Genomic DNA, 8,976 nt, shown 5'->3' on the forward strand with positions numbered 1-8,976 from the left:
GCCTTCTGTCAGCTTTTGCTCTGATGTCTTGTTTTATTGCTAGGATGCTATGATTTTTTTTTACTTTGATTGCTATAATAACATCAAAACACTGCACAGCTTTTAAATATATTCCTTTCAGGCTTTGTTCTTAAAAGAGACCAGTTATTTATTTCCCTCTTCTGAAGAATTCTACTCATAATCCAAGCAGTAAGTCAAATGTCAGGAGTGCTGGTAAAAGAAACAAAGAATTCTTGTCCCAGCAAAAGAGAGCAAATCAGCATGTAGTTTGAACCTGAGTGATTTTTATATGTGCTAATCTGTGCATAACAACATGGGACCTTATATTACTTTTGACTACAGTTTATTGCTCAGAATATACCAGTATTTCACTGACACAGGTGAGAATTTTCTAGTAGGGCAGCATTCCCCCTAGTTAGGCCACATCATATGTCATGATTTCCCTCACAGCATTGCCCCAGAAGAGCACAGAGTTATCACCAGTCCATTTCCCCAGATGGTATCGCATGAAGCTTCATCACAACCAGCGATGGGCTTGTCTTTTTTTTTAGCATTAGCATATAGTTCAAGCCTCCCAGTCAAGAAACAATTAGAGAAGAATTACATGTTATAAAATACCCCAGGTTTTCAAGAGTCTGAAAAGCTATGATGAAATCTCAAATTTATCTCTTTCTGTCTGCAAGACAGGGATGTCGCATAAAAGCCCCACGTTTGTTTTTTGTTTTTTAGAGAAATCACTATTGCAAATATTATGAAAGTTGGTTATATCATAGAATTCAAAAACTGGCCATTTGAAGGAAAAAAAATTACAGTATTACAGTTTGGCATCCTCATCAAACTCACCAAAAGTACTGATAGTTACATATGGAGGAATAAAAAAATTGAATAGCCTTGCATGTATTGCTCAAGAGTTAAATATCATTACTGCATCAGTCACCAGATCACACTATTATACAATTATACCATGACTGCTGCATTCAACAATGAATTGCATAAAGTTTATGAATATCGCACCATCAAAATATTAGGAATGTTCAACTATGTGATAATTAAGCACAGGATAAGTGACTGATCTTAGAGCCTGGGTGAGGCAATTTAGCCTGATTTCTTTATAAATCATTCCAATTCAGTGTCACAGTTTCAATATATAGCACCTGCATTCAGTTCTATGTCCTGTAATAAACTATGAGCAATAAAGATGAAATTGCAGGTAATATGTGTTTTTTGGCATTATTTGAGGAAAGTCAGGATGCCCTAAACAGCAATCCCTAAACTAAAGGGATTAGATGTGCCTTTAAATTTGCTTTTTCATCATTATTGTCTTAGACAAAATATAAAAAAAATTAGCCAAACCTTGGAAATCTGATGACAGTAAAGCAACAAGCTGAATTTGCTGATCCAAATTCCAATTTACACATCACTGCAATGGATTATTGCTTTCAGTGCAAGGATCCCGAAAATTTAGGGCATAGTTGTGCATCAAACCAAACCATACAGTGCTGGCCAAAATCCAATGGCAAATCCCATGGCTCCTCTGCTGATATGCAGCATCTATTGCTCTACCTCATTATTCAGTTTATACCTGAAAGAAATTTGTAGTGCAAATTAGTTGCAGTGCAACATTTCATTTAGCCCAGCAATTAAAAATGCTATTTAGACACAAAGAAAATATTGGCTGCCCATTGCTTACAAACATCAATAAATCTGACCGCATACTTAAACACTACTCAGAAAATGCAACTATTTGCATACTGTTCAGGGGTAAATGATAAAATGCAATATTGAATGTGCTGTTGTTATTTAAAACTACGCTTTCTATTATTTGTCAATGTATTTTCAGGTCCTATTTAAAGGATTTATATTAATCTCTGCAGCACTAAGTAGTTTGGGATCAAATGACCTGAAGGAGCTACATCCACATTAGGCTGTCCATACACTCTTGAATCAGTAAATAATTTATAGGATTTCCATGCAAAATCCCTTCTGTGATATTCAAGCTATGTGTAACCTGAATACTTATTAATTTGTTAAACTAATTCTATAAGCCAGGGGTCTTCAAACCTGGCCCTTTTATGACTTGTGGATTTCAACTCCCAGAATTCCTCAGCCAGGCACGCTGGCTGAGGAATTCTGGGAGTTGAAATCCACAAGTCATAAAAGGGCCAAGTTGGAAGACCCCTGCTATAAGCAGCTCATTGGGAAGAAGGCTACAACCATTTAAAAATCACTCAGTTACAAATAATTAATGTTCTTAATGTCAACAACATATAAAGTTAAATGGTAATAGTACTGGGATGGCCAATGCTGATTTTTTAAAAATTGCATTTTAATATGTGTAATGTTAATGGATATAATGGCCTATAGGTCACATATTTATTAAATTCAGAATATGCATATGTGTGTGTTTGGGCACTGTATATAGAGTACTGTATACTATGCAAGGTCCTGTCCTCTAACAGGACAGGGCTATCACTGGAATGTAAAGACAGAAGAATCATTTATTGAAACCTTCACTATAAGTGCTGGATGTGTCACAGATGTATGATGTCCATATATCTAACATAATAAGAATGTTGGATAGCAAGGTCTCCTCGTCCAAGGCAGAGTTGCAGAAAGCAAGAGGTCGATCATATGAAATCAATGTTGCCTCCCCATTGATGAAAATCAAAATACTTCATTATTTTCCTTTCATTAAGCTGAGGATATAATTTTGTATTACAGAAATAGAAATAATAAACATTTACTTATGTATAATAAATGAATGAATGAATGAATGAATGATCTATACCAATCATAAGGATGCTGCTGTCTCTCCTGAGTTTCCAGGGAGCTTTGAAAACTTCCCTTTGGTCCCAAGGCTGGGACTGATATTTGTTGGCCCCTGTTTTGTTTTGTTGATTTTGCTGTTTATTAGTTTATTTTAGTCTGGACGATCTGACTTTATATTTTTTGCTGTTTTTATGTTTTTTCTCTAGTTTTGTACATTACCCAGAGTCCACTGGAGTTGAGTGGCCAATAAATGTAAACAAATAAATTTATAAAATATGCCAGGAGGTTATAAAGATGGACTGTGATCACTTGGAGCTATATGATTAATTCTAATCTAATTTCTACCTCTTTCTTTCCATCTCATCTAGAAATTTAGATATGTACTTTTGAAGCAAAATGTATGAGTCCTTCCACATTCAGTCTGCAAAATTGTGCATAAAATCTATATCTACCTCCAGTGAGATTCCCTCAAATAATTGGCATTAATTCTTATATTTGCTGAAAGAATTTCCTTTTTTCCTGTGCTACTTGCATCCAATTATGGGAAAAGAGAAATGCTTTAAAATACTATATTCTGGCATGACATGCTTGAAAATCTTTGGGGGATATTAGTTTGTCTTTAATAACTAGTCCCAAATTGTGCCTGGTGGGGGTCTTCTCTGAAAAACAAAGGTTTTCACATTTCCGTGATGGTATTATAATATGGTTACTATCTGTCAAGCAGAGGCTAATTCTGTAACAAGAGAGAGTGAAATAGAGACTATAGAAAGAAATATAACTAACTTGCAAAACAAAAGAAACACATTGCAAATATTTATACTTTCATTTACAGATGTTATTTTAAAAAAAAAAAAAACCAGAAGCATGAATATTTAAAAAAAAAAATGTTGACCTGCCAGAATTTTTTTTAAAAATAGTTCTTTCTTCTGCCATGTGTTATATTTTACATTTAGAGAGTTATCAACTGAGGACTTTTCACCCACCCTCAATATCTCATTTTGGGCTCCTACAGAGGCCATTCTACTGACACATGGAGAATTTTGTTTCATTTTCTATCTGAAAGTGGCTTGCTTCTGGGGGTATGAAAAGTGCAAATTAACATCTCGACATCACAGCAGAACTGGGGGGGGGAGAAAACGAAGAAAATCTCTGATGAATAGAATTGTCTTGAAGCTGAAAACAGGGGTAGTCATTACAGAACAGCAACAGAGGAAAATACATCACAAGGAACACTCACATGGAGTGATGTTGTGACAAGAATGGAATATAGTCCCCTTTAAGAAAAGTTGTTTATGTGTGTATGTTTTAATTTGTGTTTTATTAATATTCCCTAGGGTAGGTCAGATGTAATCCAAATCCTCATTGTGTATGGTTTTAACAAATTCATTCATATTGTCAGATCCACTTTTCAACCTGTGAAGTAGAATTATATTGATTTTCTCCTTAGGCTTGTTGAGCGGAAACATAACTTTATTTATTTATTGAAATATTTCTGAGTTATCTTTAAGCCGGAAAACCCTACCAAGACAGCACTTGTTTATTTATTAAATGTATATCCTGCCTGTCTCCCTATTCAACACTCAAAGTGACTTACAATAATTAAAGGTATAAATTATAAAAGATACAGGTATGTATGTATATACCTCTCTTTCAAAAAAAAAATATGATATACAACATAAATAAAGGTAACTTTAAAGTTAATATTAAGACCAATATCTTATTAAAATTAAATATTTTCTTCCATAATAGTAAACAACTATAGTTCATATTGGGGTGTCACAGGAAATATAGCAGAAATGGAGATTAATAAACTGCAGATTTCAAGAGTGAAATTGCTACAGAAATAATGCTCTCTTGATCAATTTAGCAGCCCTAAAAGATCAGGAAAAAAGGAGTTCTGTTGCAGAACTTTATGTTTTGATGGATTTATACAGATAAAGATGATCTATTAAGTAACTTGGTTCCAAGTACTTAAGGCTTTAAAAACAAGAGAGAATATCTTGTGTTAAGCTTAGAAAATCACTATTGACCAGTGCTTCTTGTATAACACAAGGGACTTGTGTTCCAGTTCTCTTGCCCCTTTCAGTACTTAGAGTGTTGTATCACTGTCTTGAAAGGCAGCTCCACAGAAGACATATTTGAGCAGTCAAGTTATCAGAACATGAATAAAGCACAAGTCAATGTCTGTTTTCTTCATATACAGTATATAGCTGTAACAACCATTAATAATATTTAAAAAAATCCTTTCTAGTCACAGTATGTTTCAGGTACCGGAACATCCAGAATGACTTCCAGGGTCCTTACTGATCTTATAGGAAGAGACCAATCCTTCTCATTTTAAATCTCCATCTAGAGTTTTTTGTTTCTTTATCCTCAGTACTTACAGCTTCTCTAAGTCTTCTCTAGATTTTCAATTTGTTTATCCTATTCAATGTCAGAAACAGCCTCCAGACTTCAATGCCTTTTGGGAATGAGTAGATACAAATTATAACTACAGTTATACAGTTATTCACCCTGACTTCCTCTCACAACCGCTCATAGGGCAACAATTGTGAGGTGAAGTCCACCAGCCCCACCTTCTGAGACTACTCATTCAGGAAGGTTTGGCAGCACTAAACATTGTCCCTCCTTGGCTTAATTCAATCAAATAATCAGAAGAATAATATAGTTGATGATAGTGATGGCTGTTGAAAAAACTAATTTAGTTGCATTCCTTCTAAAGTTCTTCTCAGCTGGAAATCATCAACCAAACCAACCAAGATATATTCTGTTCTTTAATCAGGTTCAAAGTATGGTCAGGATGTACCTACGTCAGCAGAGTCAGCCAGTCCTGCCAAGAGTTGACAGATGCAACACATTATTCAGAGCTACATGATTTAAATTTGATTTCACCAGCTGAAGATTTCAAATTAAGAGGGTATTAATCACTTCAAGTGCCAATCTTAGATATGAACAGTTTTCATTTCTCTGAAAATCCTGCCAACATCCTCAGATAACAAAAGCTGAAAGCTATTCATAAGTATAGAAGAAAACAATGCATTGGCCCAGTCTTTCTTTATTTCTGGTATAAGTATGGCATTCAATTCAGCATTGATACCTGCTGAAAATATGTAAGAAATTGATCATAACTGTCCACAGTTATATTCTAGAATCTATATCTTGGAGATCTTTAAGCTTTTTACGAAACACTGAACCAGACAAATACAATATGGACATATTGAGAACAGTTTCTAGACCAAATTTAACAGGCAGCAGCTGGTTTTTAAGTCTAATGAATACAGGCATAGTTTCTGGGAATTAAAGAAAATTTGAGAATGTTAGGGGTATGTAATTTATTTTTAAAGTTGTTTTCAATTCTATACATAAAATGTATTAGTAAACAACTTAAGACTTTAAGACAGTATCATTAAATACAAGTCTAGATGCAAACAATATTGCAATTATTTGAAAAAACTAGCCTGTCTTTTTTTTACTGCTGTTGTTCCTCAATCAAAAGTATTTGACCATTAATTAGATCAAAGGTAACCAATCTTTTCCAAGCAAATGAAACTTTCATTCCTCTCTTCAAAATAATCCAAATGATTATTTAAAGATGATTTGTACAATCTATCAGAAATTTATTAATTATTAAGATACATATTTATCTTATAGTTCAGGCAATAACCTTGTAAAACTGAAGGTGAAAGAACAGTAAAAGCTATGAGGACTATTTCTAAAATTCAACTACATTACATTATATTACATTACAGACTCTCATGGCAGATGAAAAGTTTAGATGACTACAGGTATGTGATTTTGCTTTTCATAAAATATAAAGCTTCCAGATCCCTTATGGCTCAACACTAAGAAATCACCCCAGTAATGTTGTCACCCTGTATTGTTTGACCTAATGTATGCCTTGGTGTTCCAGAATTCTGCTGTAATTATTAGAAATTGCTTCAAGAGTGATCAGTTCTTGTCAGGGCTTTTTTTCTTATAGAATGCCCAGAACGGAGTTCCGGCACCTTTTTTGGATGGAAAGGCGGGTTGTATGACGTGTGTGAGTTCCGGCACCTTTTTTTTTTTTTTAGAAAAAAAGCACTGGTTTTTGTTGAGACAATAGCCAGTGTTCTTCTTACATTGGCTGTTATCAAGAACTCTTTCAACATTTATCTAAAACAAATGGATGAAAAAAATGTGAAGAGTCAGAGGTTAAAAAGAATAATCTTATAAATGAGTGCTGAGGAAAGGGTCCAATGAAGCCGGTAAGTATCAGCTGTACCTTTTTCTCCTTAGAAATATTCCTTCTCTTCATTTCTTCTCAGAATAACCTCAGTCTCTTTCCTAATCTACTCAGACTCAACTCAATCAGTTCTCTATTACAACTGGACCCACAAGACTGCTCCTAGGGCAGAGACATTAAATGGCATTACTCTAGCTTTGGATTCCTCTAGCCTCTTTTACAAAAGCTCCAATGTGGGAAGGAACCAAAATAGAAAGAGAATATTGTTCTATATTTCTAGCAGATCAAGGGTAAACTCATGCATACTTAAACAATAAAGGAGAATATTTGTAGCTCAGGGATGAAATGAGTGCTCTCTGAGCTTGGTTGTTTTCTTGCAGATGTTTCATTACCGAACTAGATAACATCATCAGTACTAGTGATGATGTTACCTAGTTTGGATAATGAAATGTTTGCAAGAAAACAACCAAACTCAGAGAGCACCAAGGACCCTTCATTTCAAACCTGAGCTACAACTATTCTCCTTTATTAAGTATGCATGAGATTACTCTTGATTTACTAGAAAGGACCCCATAGTCCTTTAGATTGAATCTTGTCCCTGTGATGAACTATAATGTCCTTAAATAATCCCACTGTCCTACAAGAAAATGGTTTCTGATCTCATCCTCAGTAAATTAATCTATAAAGTTCAAAATAAATAACTCGGGAGCAAATTTTGATTATAGTCTTATTTTCATTTCATTTCTTGGAACAATTGAGGTCAGTGTAATGCTGTCTACTGAATGTACTGCCACAGAACAGCAATATCGTTATTTTGACACTATAGGCCTTACACACCTTAGACAGTTCACTCTTGTGTGAATATGAGCAGGGCTTAAGTAGCTACCTTAACCCAAGTATTTAATGTTTGCAATATTTTTGGAAAATCAGAAAGTTCAATTAATGTTAGGGCAATGCCAAATTTTGTGTATTTTTGGTTGTCATCCAGACTTGTAAAGTTCATTCCAAGAGACCTTCTCTTGCTCATATCATAGCTTGAGTAAGAAATATTTTGTTCCATGTCATTCAACCACTCATCTACATATCTGATATCTTAGAGACCACCAGATGATGATGATGTTATCCATTCAGACGTGTCCGACTCTTGGAGATTCTATGGGCCAGGTCTCTCCAGATCTTCCAATCTTGCACTACTTCTTTGAGCTTTTCTATGCTCTGGCTGGTGCCAGCTTCGATGGTGTCTAAACACCGTGTTCTTTGGTGGTCTAGTTTCCTTTTACTACTAACTCTTCCAAAAATAATTGCTTTCTCCAGTGAATTCCCCCACATGACATGGCAAAAATAAGTGAGATGCAATTTTGTGATTTTCAATACAGTGACATATGCTCCAGTACTTGCTGGTTGGTCACCTTTGCTGTCCAAGGAAGAGACCACCTAACACAAATAAATTCTGCCTGCCCAATCCAGATAAATTGACAGCTCCTGTTGAAAGTCCCATCCTATCAGAAAGTAGGTCAAAATGTGAGACAGAGAGGGGGATGTTTTCAATGGCTGCTTTACAACACTTTCCCACCTCAAGCAAGAACAGGCTTTTCTTTTATATCCTTCCAGAGAATGGTTAATATTTGGCTTTTCTACAACGCCTTTGGTGATTAAATGGGCAGAGGAAGATTTGCACCATTGTTATTACTTACAGGTGTGTGTGTGTGTGTGTGTGTTTAATTTATTATTCTTTGCATTCTGTTTTACTTTATGTGATGCCTAGAACCTTTGGAGTGAGGTGGTCTATTTATTTATTTATTTATTTATTTATTATTCGAATTTATATCCCGCCCTTCTCCTTGCGGACTCAGGGCGGCTGACAATCGATTAAAAACACCAATAACAATTACAAAATTAAAATTAATTAAAATGAAATATTTAAATTGTCTGATTAAAATATGATTAAAAACCCCTCTAAAAACCCCTCTTAAAAATTGCCCTAG

Source organism: Protobothrops mucrosquamatus, unplaced genomic scaffold, assembly GCF_001527695.2.
Source record: "Protobothrops mucrosquamatus isolate PMUCROS unplaced genomic scaffold, P.Mucros_1.0 scaffold1717, whole genome shotgun sequence".
NCBI classification, from domain to species: domain Eukaryota; kingdom Metazoa; phylum Chordata; class Lepidosauria; order Squamata; family Viperidae; genus Protobothrops; species Protobothrops mucrosquamatus.